Genomic DNA, 23,794 nt, shown 5'->3' on the forward strand with positions numbered 1-23,794 from the left:
CGCTGCAATCCCTTATATTTGAATGTTTGTATTCAGGAAGTATATTCAGTTAACATTCAGCTTTGACGTAACGTGATTCTGATATGAAACACATGCTGCATTTTATTTGTCACATGGAATAAATAAAAGGAGTTTCATTGTAAGTGAGTTTCTTCGTACGTGTCAGAACTCCTTTTCGGATAGAATACCCTTTAAAACAGTGTAGAAGCTCGGGTCAAAAAATATTGGTAAGGTTTTTTTCAAGTTGTAGAAACAAGGAGATGTGGTATGATTGCCCGTGAGACAAATATTCACAAATGTTCAAGTGACGTGGATAGAAGCAATTAGTATTCTATTTTATTTTGATTATGTTTTGCCGAAATATAATTTCAAAAACCTTAACCGTCCTAAAAACAATGCATTATAACAATCCACTAAAAGGGTATGTCAATCGGAAAAAAGAGAGAACTTTTGTCAAATCTCATCAATACAGCAATATTATTATAAAGTGGAAACATAATATCGACAAAAGGTATACAGTTTAAGTGTGTACGCGGCAAAATATATGAACTTCGAAATATGTATGACATTTATATTGGTTTATCAAAACAGCGAATCATTTGATTTACATGGTTAACCTAAAATATCTATCAAATCATAAATCAAATCTTTTTTTGTTCAACGAATCTTCGTTGAAATAGGTCCAACAGAAATTTAAAAAAATCATTTGGACAATCGATTGCAACCTTTGCCTCCGATCATTTTGAAGTATAAATCTTTTCTCACACTTGTGTTACAAAAGTTACAAAAAGTTTCATCAGGAATTGATTCATTCATTATTAATTATTAATTTATTAATACTAACACCTAGTATAAATTTATTTAAAGAGCTAAAATGGTAAAATTTCAAATCTAGAATTTCATATCATAAACTTATTCTTGTTCATAAAATTCTCAATGATAAAGTACCTGATTACTTAAAGGAACTCTGTTGTTCAATTGTTAACATACATAGTAGAAATCTAAGGTCATCTGCAAATAATAATTTAGCTGTTGTGCGACCGAACACAAGTTCAATGAAGAAATCTTTCGCGTATAGCTCCCCAATACTTTGGAATAAACTACCAAGTGAAATAAAATGTTGTGAAAATCTGGACATTTTAAACAAAAATGTATAGATTTCTTGGCTATAAATGATTTAACTCACTCATATATTTTAATGATTTTGTACTTTATGTATATATATAAATTTAATTTTCTCTTGTTCTACAGACAATGTATAGTAAGCATAAATATTGCATCTACATAATATGTTCAAAATTGTAAGCTTTGTAATACTTGTACTCTTTGTTCTTAGTGAGGGCCTCAAGGTAGATTAGTGAATTATTTACTTACTTACTTACTTATTCATTTTTTACCTATATGTAATACATACTGTGGATTATTATTCGTTGGACATCAATTGTTGTGTATTTCATGGGTACAGGTGAACCACGAACTTAAATGTTCAATACAGTGGCTTCTATGTTTAAAAAGCTTCAATACATATTGTAAAACTAGATAAAAAAACTCAAAATAAACAATCATGAATGCAAAAACGATCTGGCAGCGAATTACTAGTATTAAAACACAGGAGACATTTTACTAAATCAGCAGTGTATCTTTGTTGTAATAAATGATTGTTACAATTTCCGGTTAATTCTAATTGTTTTAATTCACGTTTCAGGACAAGCCTTTTAATGTTGCTGTTTCTTGCTGTCCTTTTACTAGCGTTTATTAACGGAGTTGAAGGTGAGTTGTTACATTCTTAGACGGCTCTGTTGTTACGAAGTGTATTTGCAAACGATGATGTGGTTTTGCAGTTACAGGTACCAAAGATGCCGTGGGTTTGCAGTTACAGGAGACAAAGATGCTGTGGGTTTGCAGTTACAGGTAAAACCGTTAGTAGTTAAGTGGAAAACAGTGCTTTGCGTAATTTGATATTGTTATTAGATATGTTGTTTGTAATTTGTAAAAAGTAAAATAACAAAATACCGAACTCCAAGGAAAATTCAAATCGGAAAGTCCCTTATCAAAGTGCAAAATCAAAACTTCAAACACATCAAACTGTCATATTCCTGACTTGGTACAGGCATTTCAGTGATAGTGATAAACAGGGCTAAAAATTACAGGTAAAAATAGTGCTAGCGCATCTAGACAAGGTTATGTTAGTAGAGGCAAAACGGAGAGGTTAGTAGAGGCAAAAACTCTGCTTTCTCCATATTTGAAGAAAAAAACAGACAGAAGTAAAAAAACGGTTAAATAACTTTTTTTACAGTTATAACTTGCTTCCTTTTTTTCAATGTTGCGACCTGTTTCTTTTTCAAACCAGTACAATTTGTATCAACATATCAAAATATTGATCCACCGTACCAACGTTCTTTTTGTTATTCATGATAATACTGTAAAATAACGAAGATTATTAAGATATGCAAGCAAGTAAAAAGTAAAATAACAAAAATAATCGATTTATGAGATTTAAACATTCGACTGACTAATGTTGCCTTGATATACCGTATAATTTGAGATATAAACGCAAACGGTTAGGACATATGGTATTATACTATACAAGAATGGACAAAATTGAAAGCATTGCAATTGGTCATGAGCAATAGTATTTAGTTTCTGTTATCAAAGGTTTTCATTCAATGAAATCTATAAATACGTATATTAGTTAGACGTTCCTAAAGCGTTTTTCAAAATATTTAGCTAAGTTGTAAGTATAAGGTTAAAGTTCGAAATAACAATTATCAAAGTACTTGAATACAATGTAATTTACCAATGTAGGTTTAGTTGTCATAAGTCATTGAATTAACAAAAAGTAAAATAACAAAAATACCGAACTCCAAGGAAAATTCAAATCGGAAAGTCCCTTATCAAATGGCAAAATCAAAAGCTCAAACACATCAAACGAATGGAAAACAACTGTCATATACCTGACTTGGTACAGACATTTCCTTATGTAGAAAATGGTGGATTAAACCTCTCACTTGTATGACAGTCGCATAAAATTCCATTATATTGACAACAATGTGTGAACAAAACAAACAGACATAATAAGTCAAACTGTCAAAACTAGGGATACAGCAGTCAACATTGTGTTATAATCTTAATCACTATAAAAACAAACAAATATATCAACAAAGAAAAACAAAATTGCATATAGACAAAGCACATAAGAACAAATGAAAGACAATAATACAAAAAATGACCACAGCACAATAACACAATGGCGGGATGCATAAGTACCGAGCCAAGGCAAAAGGATATTACCAAAAATGGACTAAACAGTACAGGTTAATAATTTACAAAGACAAGTAAAAAACACTATAACACGTTATTAAGAAAATAAACAACGTCAGTACCTAGAATCTGTACTTCAAGACCATCGTGTATTATTTGTGAAGTTGATACGGGAAATTTATCAACAAGGTCTTGGTATCTTCCAATGAACATTTTTAGAAAAAGGACGGGACGTTTTTTGACATAACCCTGGTTCATCAACCTTCTGCTCAGACACTGGTGACGTTTTATAAAGTCTGAGTAGCAGCTGCAAGCTCTTGAATACCGAATGAGTTGGGAAATGTATATTCCATATGCAGGTGAACTTGGTATATTGCTACAAAGGTGGGGGAAATTGATAATGTATTCAATATATATGGCATGCTATTTTTTTATACCGACTTCATCAGCTCGAATTTGCAGGCTCGCTTGATATTCTTGCTGAAAAAGTCAGTATCAAAAACAAAAATGCCATTATTCATATATATTGGATTATATTGACCAAAACCATAATGTTATTTATTGGCAAGTATTGGAGGATATGAGAAAACCCACACCTTCTATATCTATATTACAGGACATTGTAAAGACCGAGTAAAAGGTTGCTATGAAAGGGTCAGTAGAGGCGATTGTTACACAAACAGTCATATCATGTGGAAATATTGCTGCAAAAGTTGTAAAAGTATGTGTTAATTACGAGCATACACGCGTATATAAAGTGGCAGAAGACACATAGAGGACACTCAAACTGAAAAGTCGAACACAAACTGACAATGCCATGGCAAAAAATCGAAAAAAAAAACAACAGAAAGACGTCTACATAACAGAACCTAGAAAACTAAACACTCAGCAACACGAAACCCACCAAAAACCAGGGTTGATCTTAGGTGCTCCGGATGGGTGAGCAGATTCTGCTCTACACGTGGTCCCCGTCGTGTTGCTCATGTAAGTATAGATTCTGTGATGCAACATTTAATGAAAAGAGAACGGGGTTGTGGTAACGACAATTGGAACATATCTGTCGTTATCGGTGAAACAGATATTCCATAACTGTCAACCATCTTGTGACGGCGTGAACATTCGAAGGAATGACTTCAACATCACCCCTTGCAGAAATTATTGATTAAGCAGAAACTCTATATCAAGGAAATCTTTATAGGAAACGTCAGCTCTGTGATATTGTATCAAATGTGGGATATATAATCTGCTGGAGTGCTGCTACATATTTAAAATTTAAAAAAATGGAAAGTTCACAATTGGGAAGCTGAAATCATCTCTTTTGTAGTAAAGTTTTATTGTCAACAGACCTTCCTTGACAATTTCTATATGTAAGTCAAGATATGAGAAAGACTTACTTGTATCTGTCGAATCCTTTATTCCAAGCTCACTGGGATAGACGCGTTCAACATGGACACCAAACTCTGAATATTCTAGTGAGGGGACATCATCTCTATGCGGAAAGTGAAGTTTAAGAATATATTCTTTTCTTCCTCCTAAGAACTCTTGTGTGAAGTCTGCCTCATTTGAATAAAGGAACAAGGCGGCGATATGAGGAGCACATTTGGTATCCGTGAGATGCTGATTGTTTGTTGAAAATCTCGTCTTTCAAATGTATCAAATTTGTTGTCAATCAAAAAATCAAGCATCCAGATAGTGCCAGTTTCAGAAAAGATTTTATTCATCAGAATGTTATTTACAAACTATTGATTATTCTCCTTGAAACAATATATTTGTATCAACGTTGGCCATTCTTTTTTATGTAACACAGTAGGCCAATTCTTTCAATTTGTCTTACAAGTTCGGAATGGAGAATAGATGTGTGAAGAGTAGAAAAGTCAAATGTTTTCTAAACTATTGCAAGTGGAAAGTGACTTAGAATGTATGTACGCTAACAGATCTTTGGATTTTGTTAGTATCTACATCGGATTCACACTGTAGATTAACGTTCGACATTTAAACCTGAATTAAAACAAAGAATTATTATTACAACTACGTACGCAAATTTTGAATAAAACAAACACACTCACAGGTGTTAGGGACAAATTAGTGTTGTGTGTACTCCACTCTCTCAATATCTTGAAATATGAAAGAACTATAGATAAGAAGATGTGGTATGATTGCCAATGAGACAACTATCCATCCAAGTCACAATGTGTAAAAAGTAAACAATTATAAGTCAAAGTACGGCATTCAACACTGAGCCTTGGCTCACACCGAACAGCAAGCTATAAAGGGCTTCAAAATGGCTAGTGTAAAACAATTCAAACAGGAAAACCAACGGTGTAATCTATATAAAAAACGAGAAACGATAAACACTTATGAACCACACCAACAACCGACAACCACTGAACAACAGGCTCCTGACTTAGGACAGGTGCATAAAAATGCAACGGGTTTAAACGTTTTAACAGGCGCCAACCTTCACCCTAACCTGAAACAGTGGTGTAACATTACAACATAAAAAGACACACAATAAAATATCAATTGAAATGGCTTAACTCGATTAATAAGACATATTAACAAAAACAAGTAAATATACACTGAACGAATAAGTTTGATCTATGACACAATATAAATAAAAAAGGTGTATTAATGTCAAAAAGACAACGTTAACCTAGGACAAAATGGTGTTAAATAAAGTAACGCACACAGGTTAATTTAAATATAATAATTTTGTTGTTCGGAGTAGCGAAACATTTTTTAGAAAATAAATTTGTTGTTCATAGTACGAGTACAGAAGTGAAAATTTATCGTCATACTAAATTCTAAAGCTAGTTAAAAGCCAAAAACAATTGATAATAAAAAATCATACACCGAGACTAAAATCAATTAAAACACACCCCAGACAGGGATTAAGTGTTTTAACGCCATGGACAGTAAAAGAAGACATGACTTGTGCAATGCCAAAATAAAAGTAACGACATGCAGTAGGATAGTTAGGATTTAACCTTATAATAAATATGTATGATGTTATATATAGATAAAACAATTTCTAAAAAGAAAATAAACATGGATGTGTATATATACATCCCAGAAAACCATTCAAAAAGAACACAAATTTAGTTATGTTTTAATTTGTTGATGAAAAAAATCGATGTTAGTGCCAATGGCAACAATATTCAAAGATCTTGTTTTATACCTCTCATACATGTTACATTTTTGTCATAGATATTTTTTTCATCATTTATTATTATATGATGTATTTGAACCATGAATGTTGTATTTCTGTCATGCTTGTATGTACTTGCATGAGCAACACGACGGACACATGTGGAGCAGGATCTGCTTACCCTTCCGGAGCACCTGAGTTCACCCCCTGTTTTTTCGACTTATGAGTTTGAATATCCCTTTGTATCCTTCGCCTCTCTTTTTGTATATCCATCATGAATTTGATATTTCCATCTATACGGTTGTTCTTCCACAAGTAATGCAGTATTTGTCTGATTCTATTCGTATTACCGTCTGATGATATACAAGTTAAAAATGGACAAACAATGCTTGATATGGTTCGGTAGATCTGACTTCATAAGGTCGTATTTATTACTCAATCTTGCGAAATAGGCAAGCTTGAAATGTTTTGGTATTATTGAAATTAAAGAAAATTACATACTATAATAGCATGTTTCCTATTGTAATCAAACTTTGTCATCGGTTTGTTAAACCAATCTAGAACTATGACGTTAGATATTAAGAATATTTATTCATTTTCTGTTTTCAGACATGGCACAAATCGGTATAAAGCGAGGTTTTCATGCTGCTAAGGAAATAGATAAAGGCGGATATCAAACAGCATATTAATTTAACATTAAAAATCTATAACTCTTACATTTGCGAACTTATTCAAATAGCACACATCAAAGGCATCATCAATATATCTGAAAGTCATATTAAAAAACTTTGCAAGATGCTTTTTCTTGTTGTCTTTGAGAAGATTTTGTATGCATTCTGCTTTACATGAGCACAAAAAAAAATCTTCCTATAGTGGTGCTCAATGACAACACATTGGAATATCGACTGCCTGCTGAAACATCGATCTACCAATGCAAACTCAACAAATAGGTTGTCGAAAAAAAAATATGTCATTTTGATGATATAATCTTCGGTGTATTTGTTGTAAAAATAAGTATGGTTCTTCACAAAGTAATATTTTTCATTTAAACAGACCTAACCATCATAATTCACCCAATTAATTCCCAAAGCAAAACCCTTTCAGCTGATATATACAGTTTGCTCTTAGTTAATGATGTTGCACTACTATCTGAGATCAGGGAACGGGTCAAGCTCTTGCAAACATGTCCAAACACGCCAAATTCAGTATGTACTTGTCTCAGGTAGGGAGCCTGATTCAGTGGTTTTCTTTAGTTGTTGCCAGTTCAATTTGTGCTTTGCTTATTTATTATAATTTAACTCATCATAGACACTAGGATTAATATTTTGTACGCCAGACACGTGAGTTGTGTCTACAAAAAGACTCATCAGTGAAGCTCGAATAAAAAAAGATAAAAAGGCCAAATAAAGTACGAAGTTGAAAAATATTGAGAACCCAATAATCAGAATGGTTTTGCGAAATACAGCTATGGTAATATATCTTTTCCTGGGGTAGAAAATATATCAGAACCTTGGTTTTCTCGTTTAAATTGTTTTAAATTTTGTCATTTCGGGACATTTCATAGCTTACTGTATTTAATGTGTGTTGCTCAATTTTGAAGGCCGTAGGTAACCAACCTTTAGCTGCTTACTTACACTAAATTTGGATTCTGATTGATAGTTGTCTCAATAGCTGAAATAGCACATCTTCTGTTTCTATATTTTTATAACATGTTCTTGCTATCCTTCGAATTCAGTTTCTTAATTCTTACGAGACGTTCGTTCCGGTCATATAGCTGTTTGGCCTTGCATTTTTGATTTGTTTTTTTTGTCCGAAGTCTTAACGTGTTCATTGTCGTTCGTGTCAAAGTTTATGAATAACGAATTGCACGGTAACTGCATATTGTCTTTGATATATGATTAGCAAACGATTGAAAATAAATACAATGCACAGTGTCTGGAGAATGGCAGAGAGTACTTTGAATCTGTTTTTTTAATCACGGAACACATCTTATTACGAGTTAATTGTGGTTTAGTTTGTAGTTGTATTTTTTTTATATGTTATGCCGTTATTAAAGAATTATTTGGGAGTTTGGTATTAATGGCAGACGGTGCAATGTCTCTGTTGAAATAAGCACATGTTTTAGTCTTGTTGAGACTTAGATTTATTGCTGATATTATTTCATAACTTGTTTACCGAAAAAGCTCGTTTGTTTACCTGTTTATCTTTTGTTATTTTTATCTTTGGGATGTAGTCTTCGTGACATATATTCAAATACATGATGCTCTTATTCATGTTATATATCCAAAAATATATTCAAAAATATAAAATTCATTCATTCAATCAAAGAAAAAGAAAGACCCGAGATATCATAAAGGAAATGATAACTAAACTTTTCCATAACCAGGGAAATCCATTCACATTCAATATGGATTTCAAATAAATATTGAGGAATTTGATGTCAGATAGATGTCACAGATGTCCATATTTATAGCTGTTACAGTTTACTGTCGGTCCTTCCGGGGCACCTGAGTCCAATCCAGGATTTGTTAGGTTTCGTGTTACTAAATCTTAAGTGTTGTGTGTAACATTATATTGTTGTTTGTCGTTTCTTCCTTTTAGATTCATTCATGATGGTGTATGTATGTTGTATGACTAATGATTTTCGATTGCCCCTTGGTACCTACTACTGGAAATTCAGAAAAATTTTTTCACTGTCGTTAACTAACGTATACATTTTTGATATTTTGTTGGTATTTTTTGTAATGTTTACCGACTGTGTCAATATCAATGCAATACTGTCTTTTGGTACTCTACTAAATATTTCATGTAAGTCTTTGGCTTATATACAGTAGATATTGATTCATGAAAATGTAATTAGAGTTGATATTTAAGAAAAGATATGGATACAAAATCATTATCTAAAACTCATAATTGGAAGAATTCTCATTGCTATTTGCAAGGTAATGGACAAAGTGTACCAGTTAAGTCAGCTGATCCTTAAAACTGATACAGATGCAGAACAGTGAAATCAGTCTGCGCTAAAAGGAATCGTGCAATACAACGTAAGAAGAATATACTTTTATTGCATAAGTTCATACCTCTTTTTGTGGATAAATATAAGCTCCTAATTGCTTATATATTTTAATATTGTATTAAGTTAGCCTCATTTGTGCCCATTGCTTTTTATTACCTCGCTATTTCATTAGTCCTCGAAAGATGCCTGCCGTAGAACACTCATGTAATAATTATTATACAAACTAGTTAATGTTATTGATATACTTTAAAATCGGCTATAATCTTGGTTGAAGTGTCTAACTTCACATTGAATTGATATCTGTATTGATGTAATAATCACGTTATTTAACATATAATTATTATAATACATTTTATCAGAATCAAAGTAGGTAATTTAATTTAATGTAAAATATTTTCGTTGTAAGTGTAAAGGCAAATTGTTTTTTTCGTGTCGAATTTTGATATCAAAATTAAAATGTAAATATATATCAGAAATTATCATTTAATCAAAGTTGATTATTGAGATAACATTAATATTCTTAGGTAACATCATGTCAAACTTTTAGAAACTATGGAGAAAACAAAATCCAGCTTAAAACTACCGCCTTACAGTATTCACATTAGACCTCATGATGTTTATTTCTGAGGCTCTTATTTTTCAAAATGCGCACGAAATAAAAGGATTTGTACATTCAATAACCATACATGATTCTTTAAGAAGGAAGAAAGTGTTCAGTTATAACACACACAAAACCCGTTAAAACATATGGCTGGGAAACGAAAGTGTTTTTATTATTTTTGTACGTCTATCGTTTTTCTAAAGCAACACATATCTGAAAGGAAATAGTGCTAAATAGAAACACATCAACTGAAAATACCAATGCTACAAAAGCTATTGCATGTCCTGGCATACATCTCCTTTCATAGTTTTGTATTTATTAGTTTTATGAATAAAAATAGTATCACCACCCAAAAATTGTGATTTTGGAACGATATTGTCATGCTAATTTTGTGTAAAAATGTACATAATAAATAAACTATGATAAAACGGTAAAATATAACGTCAAAACTTGTAATCAGTATAAACCTCTGAGATACCTCTGTCATGATATTGATCAATAGATAGAGAAGAAAACATATCATAATATTGTCATTTATATCCTGATAAACAACGTGAATAATTGTAACTAAAGATGTCAACATTGGCCACTATTGGTGAAGAGAAGCGGCTGTGTGCTGACCATTGATGGAATTTATGATATCTTTCATGTTATATTTTGACTGAATAATGTATTCACTGAGCTTAATTACAATAATATTACTGTAATAGGTTATATTATCTTAATGGGAATATTATATCTGGCTTCAGATAATAATGTATTACGTTGTATATGATATGAGATGGTTTCTATTGTAATGTTGATATGAAAATATATATATTATAACTATGGCTGTAATACCAAATTGTTTTCTATGCTGTTTTGACTTACAAAATGTTGCCATTATTCTCAACAAAAGAGAAATGATTCCATTTTTATACAAGAAACCAAAAGCTTGTTATTTTATGTCATTGTTAAGCTTAAATTTCAGAATATATTATACCTTGTCTATGGCTTAACCTTCCATGTAAGTGTCGTTAACAAGACAGCAATATGATTGTTCTTTTGTCACAGAAATTGTTATATCTTTTTATAGATTAGTTAGATTTACAAATTTTAATCTAATTTTCAAACTACATCGGACCTAGAAGACATGTTATGAAAATGTAATTTATGTTTTACGATTCTAGTGCATTATTTTAGTTTATATTTTGTAAGTATCTAAGATTGTAGGTTAAAACACAATCTATTAAAAATATTGTTCTGTGTGTCTCTTTAGCAAATGAAGTAAACACTTTATGAATATCGTAAGTCAGAAGCTTATTCTTTATTTACTTCCACCAGTAATACCCAAACATTAACATCACATCTGAAATTATGCTGCAAGGTTCTCATCAGGAGCTATATGAACAAAAAAGGACCTAAACCAAATAGCCAAATTCAGCTAAAGTCAATTTTCCCGAAGGGGGTTGGAAACGTAGTTTCTAAATGAATAAAATACAGTTTCGATACTTTAAAGGTTTACCTTGCTAGTCTTACGAATTGTGAGATAAAACGTGATTGATTAAGATAATTCTGATTTATAACGAAAACTTATATTTCAATTTACGACAAAAACTGTGTTTTCTAAATTCAAATTTCCTTAACGATTATATAATTTTAGCCAATCTCATTGACTAGCATAATTCATTTTCATTTTTGATTTACTTATAACCCTTGCATATAGATATAAGAAGATGTGGTATGAGTGCCAATGAGACAACTCTCCATCCAAGTCACAATTTATAAAAGTAAACCATTATAGGTCAAAGTACGGTCCCTAACACGGAGCAATGGCTTATTTGTTATCAAAAGAACGTACAAATATTTCGGATGCCCGAATATCTTATTTATAATGTAAAACATTTATACTACAATTTTCAACAAACATTAGATTTCACGAATCTTTACCTATGAGACAGTGTTACAGAAAATAAATAAGAGTGGTCCAATCTTTTCAAGTTTGTCTACCCCAAAAAATCTAGTAAAGCACTATAGACAGAAATTTGTCAACATGCTATTGCTAGGCAATTTCACGTCAGACATTCCCCTTTTAGGTCTTACAGCAACGGTTCAGACAAAAAGGATTTATAAATGACTATGCAAGACCAGATCAACCTGTAGTTACAAAGCAACGTCAAAAAAAGATTTCATGGTTACGGATTATCGTGGCAATATTAATGTTACACCTTAGTGTAGAACGATTTCGTTCTCTTTTCTTGATTATGACTTATCGCAAATTTATACTTACAATGAGTATCACGGTGAATGCAACAAAAGATCAGGAACAGATTACCAGATGCATCATGGAGCAGTCCCAAGTGCAACCCTAGAATTGATTAAGAGGGATTCGTGATGCTTTTGCTTTTATTTTGAGGGATGTTTTTGTGCTTTTGAATTTCAAATTGTCTATGTTTGATTCAAGCGTCACTGACGATTTTTTTTGTATACAAAACGCTCGTCTGACGTACAGAATTTTATTTCTGGTATCTATAATGACATTATTTACAACAACTGGGTCGATCCCACTTCTGTCGGAGATTTCTTCCCCGAGGGTTACACCAGCCCAACCCAGTATTCAGCACTTCTGTGTTGACATGAATCATTATTGATATGGTCAATTAACTGTTTACAAACTTTTCGAAATCCTAAGGATTTCCCACCCAAGGAAAAGATTACCTTAGCTGTATTTGGCAAAATCTTTCGGAATTTGGGTCCCAAATGCTCTTCAAATTCGTACTTTATTTGGTCTTTTTAACTTTTTTTTATTCGAGCGTCACGCATGAGTCTTTTGTAGACGAAACGCGTGTCTGGCATACACAATTTTAATCCTGGTATCTATGATGAGATTATTGTCTCTAAAGATAGAAATGCTCCTTTGACTTTGTCGTGGATATTTTAAACAATTGTAAACTCTCACATTCAGTCGAGTCTTAGGAATAGAGAAACTACCTGTTCCGATGTTTTTGTTTTCTTTTTCATTTTTCTTTTATTGTGATATCTTCGGGTTAGACATGAGGCATTTATCCATCAGCTGTTGTAAGATGCAAAATAGCTGTACATGACTCTTCAAATTATTTTATCAAGAGTAATACGAATGGTGTCACTAGTGGGAGGGAGCTGTCGGTCCTTCCGGGTCACCCATTTTTGTAAGGGTTTGAATTGCTGAATCTTAAGTGTTCTGTGTAGGGTTATATTGCTGTTTGTCGTTTCTTCCATTAGGTTTTCGTCATCATCATTATTCATATGTTGTTATTGGACAAATGATTATCGAATGCCCCCTGATATCTACTATCGTTTTTCACTGTCGTAAATTACCGTATACATTTTTGATAATTTCTTGTTTTTTTTTTTTGGTGTAATGGTAAACGACTCTGTCAACATCAATACAATACTGTCTTTTTGGTACTCTATTAAACGTTTTATGTAAGCTTGTCTATTAATAGTGCATTTTGATTCGTGAAAATACAATTGAAGTTGTTATTTAACATAAGATATGAATACACAATCATTATGTAGAACTCAAAATTTTAAGACTTCCCAATGCTATATTCAAGGAGGAAATGAACAATGTGTACCAGTTGAGTTAGCTGATCCTTAAAACTGATTCAGATACAGAACAGTTAAACCAGTCTGCGCTAAAAGGAATCGTGCAATACGTTTTTTTAGCCATGGCTTTGTCAGTTTATTTCGACTTATGAGTTTGAATGTCCCTTTGGTATCTCTCGCCTCTCTTTCAATATTTAAAAACACTTAGGTTTCTTTTATATTTTGATAAGTGTTAATTCGTTCCTACCTTGCAATACGCGGAATTTTATGAAATATTTTTCAATGTTTTTTTAGCAAAATAGTGTACTGCTTTTAACACATAATTCATTTGATGCTTAACTTTTCAAACAATTCGTTTATGCAAAAATGCTAATGAGGTTTAAGATTAAGATTTTAAAATCTAAAAACCTTAAATTAAATCTTAAATTCTTATTCATGCATTACCAAACAGAATGGAGTAGTGTAGTCACCCTTTTGACGCGTGAAAAAATCAAAGTTACAAATTATCTGTTAAATAACATTTTCTTACTAACTTAGTATTTTCTTATGAATTGTTGTATAAACATATTAAAGATAATCAGGGTTTTTTGTAGTTTTACAGAACATGTTTGGGTAAATGCTTTATTTTTTACTTATTACGAACCAAAATAACTAATGTCAAAATGGTAAAAACATATTACACAAAAATAATTTATCATTTATATGTACTTTTTTCGCAGTGTATTTATTTTTCACAAATTTTTCGGTAGAAATATTTTCGAAAGAAAATAAATACACGCAAATACAAATCCAAATCCAGCTAACGTGTATATTATAAACTTGAATTAATATGACCCGGTTTTTTATAGCTGACTATACGGTATGGGTTTGTCTTATAGTTGAAGGCCGTACGGTTGCCTATAGTTGCTTACATCCACTTCATTTGAACTTTGGTTGAAAGATGTCTCATACCAAACCTCCTTATTTTTTTTTGGAATTAATATCACAGGAATGTATACCTATACTTGTATGTTTTTACTTTCTTTACCATGCATAATCCAAATTAAACTGTTAAAAAGAGACAGATACCAAAGGTATATTCAAACTCATAAGTCGATGATAAACTGACAACGTCATGGCTATCAGAAAATCATTCTTTCTGAAGAAGTTGGAAATCAGAATAACATATATAATCACCATAAACCCTTCCCCTTATTTCCATTGGGAGTTGTTTTGAGATATGTGAATTGGTTACGGACTCGTTTCTTTAAACAATGAAAAAAGACACAAGGTAAAACAACAGTATGCAAAACACAACATAGAAAATTAAAGACTAAGCAACACAAACCCCATTTTAAAACCGGGGAGGATATCAGGTGTTCCGGAAGTGTAAGCAGATTTTGTTCCACATGTGACAACCGTGGTACTCTTAAAGAATACGTTGATAAGGTATATCTAGTGATTACGCATCACACAATGTCGGATTTGCAAATGACTCTTATCTTACCCTAAGACATCACAAATTTTGTAACTAAGCAATCGGTCTAGTAAAACTCTAAACATGCAACTTGACTTGAAATTGAAGCATGTTTTCATGACAAAGGGTAGATAAGACCGTTACTGGTATAAACAACACAGACTTTGGAAAATTTAAGAATAAAAAGATACACACACAACTAAAGCAAAAACACGAACCTCTTAGAAAAACTAGGGGTTTATATCAGATGCTCTGAAGGGTACATAGATCCTGCAACATAGGTGGCACCTGTCGTGTTGCTCTTTAAAACAAAATAAGTGACCTAACAAAAACCAATTAAGATTAAAATGGAAGAAATAATAAATAATAACCATGTCAAATATGACAACTTAATTGCGTTACTAACAATTCAGTTGTATATAATCTCTATCTAACAGACGACTAATTGATAATTGAGCAATCTGTATATTTTTGTTTACATTGTTAAACAAATAACGACTTAGATGAATAATAAACATTAAATAGTTTAATTCCGATATCTATGTTTTGATATTTTTGGAAATATCGCTTAATTAAATACACTCGAATTCATCAGCAATGCCAAATTCGCAAAAAAGGTACACGAGAGATAAAGTACATATACAGTAAGTTGATGGACATTATGTAGCCTTCAACTAAGATGAAGAAATGAACACTTACCAATGCAACTTTTACAACACATTTTACGCATGTAACCCGGGTTATAATAGAATTTTCCACTTCTGGCAAAGGAACGACAACTTAGGTCTGGTCAATACAACCTACAATATCAATGTACGGGTATTATATATCCCTCAGCTAAGATGAAGAGATAAATACTTACTACTGCAACTTTTACAACAAATTTCAAGCATGTAATTGGGGTTCCTAGAGCATTCTTCCCTTCTGGCCCAGGAACGACAACTTGGGTCCTGGCCAATACAACCTACAATATCAATGTACAGGCATCTTTTATAAGTGCATGTTAGGCATTTAAAAGTTGCCATAATGATTAATTTATGTTAACGAAACGAGATAATTGTGATATTTAAGTTGTCGTACGGTGCATTGGAAATAATATCCAGCGTGCAAGTATGAGGTGTACCAATTATTTAATTTTCGCTAGTTGACAGCCTTTAAAGGGAATTTAATGAATTCAAAATTTGTATACATTTCGAACAATTTCCACATCATTTTGCTATCTTTTAAAGTCCGATATGAAATTAAAAATTTCATGCAAACAAGTGGTACAAACGTAAAATATCATTTTATTATGACGTATTCTACTACTCACGATTGTAATGGACACTTACCACTACAACTTTTACAACAGTTTGCCCTCGTATAACCAGAGTTTGTCAAGCAATGTCCAGTACAGGCCCAAATTCTTCAATCTTCGTGGTGGGCTACAAAAAAGCGATATTTCAATGGGCATCTTTGATAAATACTATTTGCTATCAATGAGGCATTGCAGCTTCATAAATACAAGATGTTCATAGACCTTATTGCTATTTAGGATTCTGCGACACTTGACCCGAGAATTTTCGATAACTGATCTTTTGAAGTCATAGTACAATCACTTTTATTTTGTCGCGTACGACATTTTCTATTGTGACGTCAACATTTTACGGGAACGTGTGTGGTGTATAGCAATGGCGGACATGTAACGGGAGCGTTGTATTATTGCAGTTGTCTGAAAGTTATATTAATTTCATTTGTAGCAGAATATTACTTTAACAAATATAAAGGTGAACTTTTTATCAGTTTTAAGTCACAATGTCAATTGTTTAAAGTATAAATTATTTAGGGTTGTGAGTTAAAACTCCGCACGTAGCAGACGTGTTCGACTTTGATCTTTATTGATTGGGAATGCCAGTTTTCTTGTCGAAGGTCAGTGGTTCTCTATGGATGCATCCAGCAATACAAAAATGGCCGCAACGGTATAGCAGATAATACTGCAAGTGGCGTTAAACACTTACAATCAATCAATAAATCTTTTCTGGCAAAACATTTGCTTTAAGTCTTACGGTAATATACTTGTACAGAATCTTTCAGCTTTTACAGTTAATTTTATCAACAAAACGCAATATATTTTACATTAAATAGTATTAAGATGCCAGATGTTTTTACAACCACATTTAGCGATATTGTGATATTGCAGCTGCCTTAGTGGGAGGAGTTATAGAATTTTTAATAGCTTATAATTTGAATTTACACTACAGATTAAAGTCTAATTTGGATAGAGTCAGTTTAATTATCAACTATTTTAGATATTGAAACCGTAATACATTTGCTGTTTCGTAATTTTAATAGTGCGCGGTAATATTTGCTGGTACAATAATTACTATTATTATATAGTAATAAATATTTGTTTGTTTATTTAAATAAAAACACCCGGGAAAACGACCGTGCAATAAATCTCTGTATTTGCACGCATTTCCGAGAAAAAGCTGAGGCATTCCGAAATCGGCATGCATATTATTGCATCCTTTGTTGTCGTCTGGAAAAACAAGATGGCGGACGCCGGTCATACAGATAATTTGACAGCGACGCCAGAGTCTATGATTGATAAGCAGATGGTCATTAACTTTATTGATGACCAAAAGAAAAATAATCAACAGTTAATTGCACGAAGCGTGACTTGAAATTATTATACAAATGGCTGGTTGGAAACGGGGAGTTGAGATCAATCGAGAACATCCCTCACATCAATGAACTTGATCCTTTCTTGTCTGAATTCTACATAACCTTAAAGAAAGAAAATGGCCAGGAATATGAACCGGGGACATTTGACGGTATTCGTGCCAGTATTGAGAGGCATTTAAAGGACAAAGAGTACTCTCATTAATTACGTGACAAGGAATTTAATTTTTCAACAAGAGCACTTTCTGCAAAAAAGGTCCAGTTGAAAAAACTAGGAAAAGGACATAAGCCGAATGCTTCAAAGGCAGTAAGTAAGGATGAAGATGATTTGTTGTGGGAGCAGGGGCAGCTCGGTGATGGTACACCTAGAATACTTATATTTTCTCTCTGGTACTGTTTTACAAAATGTTTCGGACTACGTGGTAGAAATGAACATCGGCAAATACAATTGGGAGATATTCAAATGAAGAAGGACCCTGTGGATAACCGACAGTATTTAAAATTTTCTGAGAGACTTACGAAAACGCGTGATGGTACCAAGGGAAAAGAGAATCGTAACGTTAAACCGAGAATGTATGAAAATAAATCTGATCGCTGTCCAATACAGCTTTTTAAAGCGTATCTTCTTCGACGTCCAGAAAATGCAATGAAACCGGATCACCGTTTTATTTGACGTGTATTCCAATGGAAAGGGTTGAATCCATGATATGGTTTTACGCAAGGCCTATGGGAGAAAATACGCTGGCAAACTTGATGCCAATGGCCGCAAAAGAAGCTGGGCTGGACCGAAAAACAAACCACAGTGTGCGTAAAACAACAAAAAAATCGCTTCGCAAGGCAGGTGTACCTAGAGACAAAATTAAACATATATCTGGTCACAAAAGTACAAGTTCGATTAAGGCTTACGATGATGATCTCTCCGATGAGCAAAGGGAATATTCAGATGTATTAACTGGTGTTAAATCGTCACTTGAACCATCAGTGACCGCAAATGAAAGTGACAATACATATAACAATGTGGCTTTACAGAAGATTGACCGTCCTACTGTTTCACACCAAATTAGCCAACCGATGGCCACATCTTCACAGTCTTTCTGTTCTTATACTGCTGCGCCTAATAATATTCATGAACAATGTTCTAAAGGTGCGTCGGAGGCATTATCTAACATGTTCAGTAAAGGCACTGTTCTAAATAACTGTACTTTTAATATTAACTTTAACATGGAACAGTCAAATGGAGAAAGTCAGAGGCATTCTAGGCCAAATTACTGTTATGAACCGCCAAGGCAAACATTCAAGCGAATACTTCCGTTGGAATCTTCGGACGAATCCCAAGAATTCTAGACCAGAGACTATTCAAAACCTATGTGGAATTTAAGGACACTGTTTTATTGTTGCAAATTGTTGAATTAATATTACTTTATTAAATTGTTGAAAACTGATTTATTTTCTCAACAAATACAAAAAAGACATCAATTCAATAATAAATTACCTGTACATTATAAATGTACATTATTGTCAAACTATTGGCAGGATCGCAACTTTAAACAACAACACAAATCTGTATTCATCACTCAATTTATTGTCGTCACTTGGTGTCCTTTGTCTTTCATCGCCTTAAAAGATACCATATTAATATCGCCTTTGGCAATAGTGTTGCCTCGGGTTATTGGAACTGTACACAATATATCATCTGTCCTTTCATGATATTGGAACGCTACACAATATATTTGGACAATCTGTCCTTCTTTTATAGGAATGCTACCAATATGAAAAAGAACAGATAAGGGTCAATGGCACAAAAGACATCACCAACTCACTAAATGTAACACAAAAATATAAATCCTGAGCTGACAACACAGGAAATATACTTGCACAATACCACCTTCTTTAATATTGGAAAGCTGCAAAATATACCAACCGTCATTCGGTCAGAAAAAATCTGGTTCAATTTATTGTCGTCAATTGTCTGTCTGTCTGTTCTCCCTCCATATTGTCGCCACTTGTCCATCTGTATTGAGTGTATTCTGTCACTTAGTTATTTTATTATTCAATTTATTGGTGTCCATTGTCTATCTGTCATCCGTGAACAGAAAAAAAATGACTGTTATGAGTCTCATCAACATGATCAATTTTACTCCTGGTAAAAGTTGTAAAAAAAATTACTTCATTTTTTTTTTTTTTTTTTTTTTATATATATATTTAAAGGTTAACCATGAATGAAATATTTTACAAAGAAAAAAATATAAAAAAAAAAATAAAAAAAAAAAAAAATAAAAAATATTATTGCACTAGTGCAAATAACATTTATTCGCACTAGTGCAAAAATATATCTTTTTCTTTAAAAACTTGTATTTTGACTGGATAAAACAGAAATTTTGTGTTTAAGATATTTATTACTATATAATAAAAGGGTTACTGTAAATTCAGAAATTTTTGCGTGCATTTATTATTGTGATTTTGTCATTTTAGACTAAAATGCGATTCTAATTTTTGCGATATTGAGAAAAATCCTGTTTAATTCATATAAAAAATTTCAAAATGCGAGTTTAAATTATTGCGATTATAACCCTGTCGCATTTTTCGCAATAATAAAAACATCGCAATAATTTCTGAATTTACAGTATTGCATTAATATTGGTGGATATTGCCCTCGCAGTATATCATATTGCACTCGTAAACTCGTGCAATATGATATACTGCTCGGTCAATATCCACCAATATTAATGCAATAACCCATAAATATAAGTACATTTCTAGGACATTTTTTTAACTTTCTTTATAAAAGAGAAGGCGAAAGATACCAGATGGACATTCAAACTCAAAAGGCGAAAATAAACTGACAACGTCATGGCTAAAAAAGAAAATTACCAACGGACAAACAATAGTACACAAAATACAACGCAGAAAACTAAAGACTAAGCAACACGAATCCCACCAAAACTGGGGGTGATCTCATGTGCTCCGGAAGGGTGAGTAGATCCTGATCCACATGCGGCACCCGTATTATAACGGAGAACACCACTTTCTCATTTTTTCCACTTTGTTAAATTTTAAAGGTTTTTTATCCGCACGTCACTGATGAGTCTTATATAACGAAAAGCGCGTCTGGTGTACAAAACTTTAATCCTGGTATCTATGTGGAGTTTTTTTGTAGCTTAAGTGAGAACTTTAATTAATAACTTGCAAACGTCAAAAATGTTCTTTCTACTTTTCCTTCATGATTAAATTAACAAGACTAACATACATGTCAATGAGCTTTAAGATACTTGTATTAAAAAATGTGATAATATTTTTCGACAAGGATGTTTATCTGACTGTATATGTATGCTACATGCCATTCATATTATACTTCAAAATTGCAATTCAGACAGAAAACACAGTCCCAACTGAGATACAATCCACGAAACATGTACAGGATATTTATCGTATTTTCGCACCTTTTACTCATTTTTGACCAATTTTTCCTGAGTTATGTGCAAACTAGACAATCTAAAATCTTAAAATTGCATTTTCCTCGACAATTCATGTAAATTAGCACAACATATACATATTATCCAATAGTCATGAAATTCAATACTCAAAATTTTTATTTTGTACTAAAATCCAAATTTCACTGCAAATTATATTTCCTATTCAACGTTGTAAAAGAAGCAGCTAAACTTTTGGAGTCCAAATAGGAGATTTCTTACAAGCATTTACTTTTCACTCTTATTATTCATGTTATGACTGCTAAAAACAAATTTTGGATTAACTAATACATACATTTTTATTGTTTATAACAGATTAACTGAATTGAAACAGGCAAGGGTTTGAAACTTTTAAAGGAAAAAAGTCATCGAGTATTATGGAAAAGTGAAAAAGGGACATTAACTAATTTTTCGCCGATCATATACGTAGTAATTGCTTTATCAAAAATTCGACCGACAAACAAAAAGTGTTTGTCTGTCAATATCCTTTACAGTCCGAATCTGAAAGCTCAAAATAGAAATAGAAAGTTTGAAATCGTTATTATAGTATACATCTGAAAGGAACTTGTGTCATGAAATTTAAATTTATAATTATCTACTCATTGCACCGTTTATCGGTTCTTCAACGTTTGTATTAGGTTCTAATTTTCAAATGATTTGGCATGGAGCATCACTGAAGAGACATTGAGTGTCAAAATGCACATCTGTTGCAGAAAAATCGGTACCGTTAACGTGATTACAACTGTGACCTATGGCTATCTACTAACTGCGCCTTTTATTACTAACATAACTCACCTTAAGTACTATACTTATAACTCTAACTCATAGAGTCCTTTACAACTGTAACTATGACTATCTACTCACTGCGCCGTTTATTACTAACATAACTCACCTTAAGTACTATACCTATAACTCTTTCTCATAGAGTCCTTTACAACTGTAACTATGACTATCTACTCACTGTGCCGTTTATTACTAACATAACTCACCTTGAATACTATATTATATTTATAACTCATAGAGTCGTTTACAACTGTAACTATGTATTAACTATTATCTATTAGCATTATTTACCAGTATTCATTGCCCCATTCAAAACTTGAACTCATAACAGCTTACAACTTTACAGTCTTCCACTGTAACTACTTAGTGACAGTACCGTTTGCAACTGTGACTACTTATACAAATAACTGTTTACAACTTTTTACTATTCAACAACGCATCCGTTGACAACTGTGATTATTTATCTATTTTACAGGTTATATCTGTTAACATTCACAAAGCTTATAATTTAATACGCCAGACACGTGTTTCATCTACATGAAACCTTTCAGTGGCGCTGGGAAAACTACGAGTTGTAAGGGCAATGAATTAACTTTTTTTTAAGATTTCAAAAAAGCGTTTGATAACCAAACATTCCAAAAGTTCCATATAAGGCTAAGGCAAAGTTACAGCGTAACTTCTTACCTACACAAATGCTTACAGCTGTAAATACTTACATAAGGCAATATCAAAAGCTGTAACCACTTATCCATTTCAATGTTCAAACCATAACTCCTTACCGTTAACCACTTATCCATTTCAATGTTCAAACCTAAAATCCTTACCGTACATAGTACCATAAACAGCACTGTTTACAACTTCAACGAATAGAATAGCAACAAACAACAGCATTTTGTGGATTCCTGAAAAATGAATTGAAACATTTATATACAATAAATCAATAATCGCCCTGATTTGAAAAAATACAAAACCATTTACATATAGTTTAGGTACAAAATCAAATCAAACAGATACGGGTTTAAACCGATGGGAGTATAAGATGATAACACTATCATCCATAAAAAAACCTTGGTTTTAGGGAAAGAGAAAAAAGAAAACAAGTGTACAGACTATTTGTGAAGCTCTTTAGGGGCCCGAATATATACAAAGTGACAATAAATTTGAAAATCGCCATTTCAAAATTATAAAAACACTATTTAAACTCATACTGCCAATGACAAGGCTACATGCATGAGACGGGCATGTTAGCATATGAAGAAATTATATATTAAAAATATTATATACAGATATACAAATGACTAAATGAAAACGATTTTTGGGAACTCAAATGTACGGGTTTACAGGAAAAAAACCGGTTTTTAGACTTTAAAAAGGCTACAATTGATTGTTTCCATTTTTGTTATAGCCTTATTTCAACACAATGTTCAAGTTTTCAAGAAAAATCCTTAAAAATTCACCAATTATCCTATCATGTCAAATAAGTTGAGATTAGTTTTCATCAATTTGTAAGAAAACGTTTGAACAATCTTGAAAAGCATTTTATTTTATTGATATTTTCCTTGGAACCGAGGGGAAATATCATATGATGACTTTCACTACCGAACATGTTATTGTTTTTTAGAACCAGTGTTGATTCAACGTTAAAGATGCATCATACTTTATCCTGATGTAACAAACACATGTTTGTTGGGAACAACGGTCAGATGTTCTAAGCACATATCATATGTTACAAAGAGGTTTTCTCAAAATATAATGTACGGACACATTTCTGAGAACATCATATTTTTATTTCTTAAACTGTTTTGTAATAAATCATGAAAAGGAACCAGAG

General features: G+C 32.3%; 1 long non-coding RNA gene across 1 annotated transcript; it reads left to right on the forward strand.

The window, feature by feature from the left end:
- The first annotated feature begins 1,703 nt into the window (after nucleotides 1-1,703).
- On the forward strand, nucleotides 1,704-7,164 carry LOC127711688 (uncharacterized). Its single transcript, XR_007986845.1, has 3 exons — nucleotides 1,704-1,770; nucleotides 3,878-3,982; nucleotides 7,019-7,164. It is a non-coding gene; the product is annotated as an uncharacterized LOC127711688 (long non-coding RNA).
- Nucleotides 7,165-23,794: the final 16,630 nt, after the last annotated feature.

The sequence above is a fragment of the Mytilus californianus genome, unplaced genomic scaffold, assembly GCF_021869535.1.
Source record: "Mytilus californianus isolate M0D057914Y unplaced genomic scaffold, xbMytCali1.0.p SCAF_8, whole genome shotgun sequence".
NCBI lineage: Eukaryota > Metazoa > Mollusca > Bivalvia > Mytilida > Mytilidae > Mytilus > Mytilus californianus.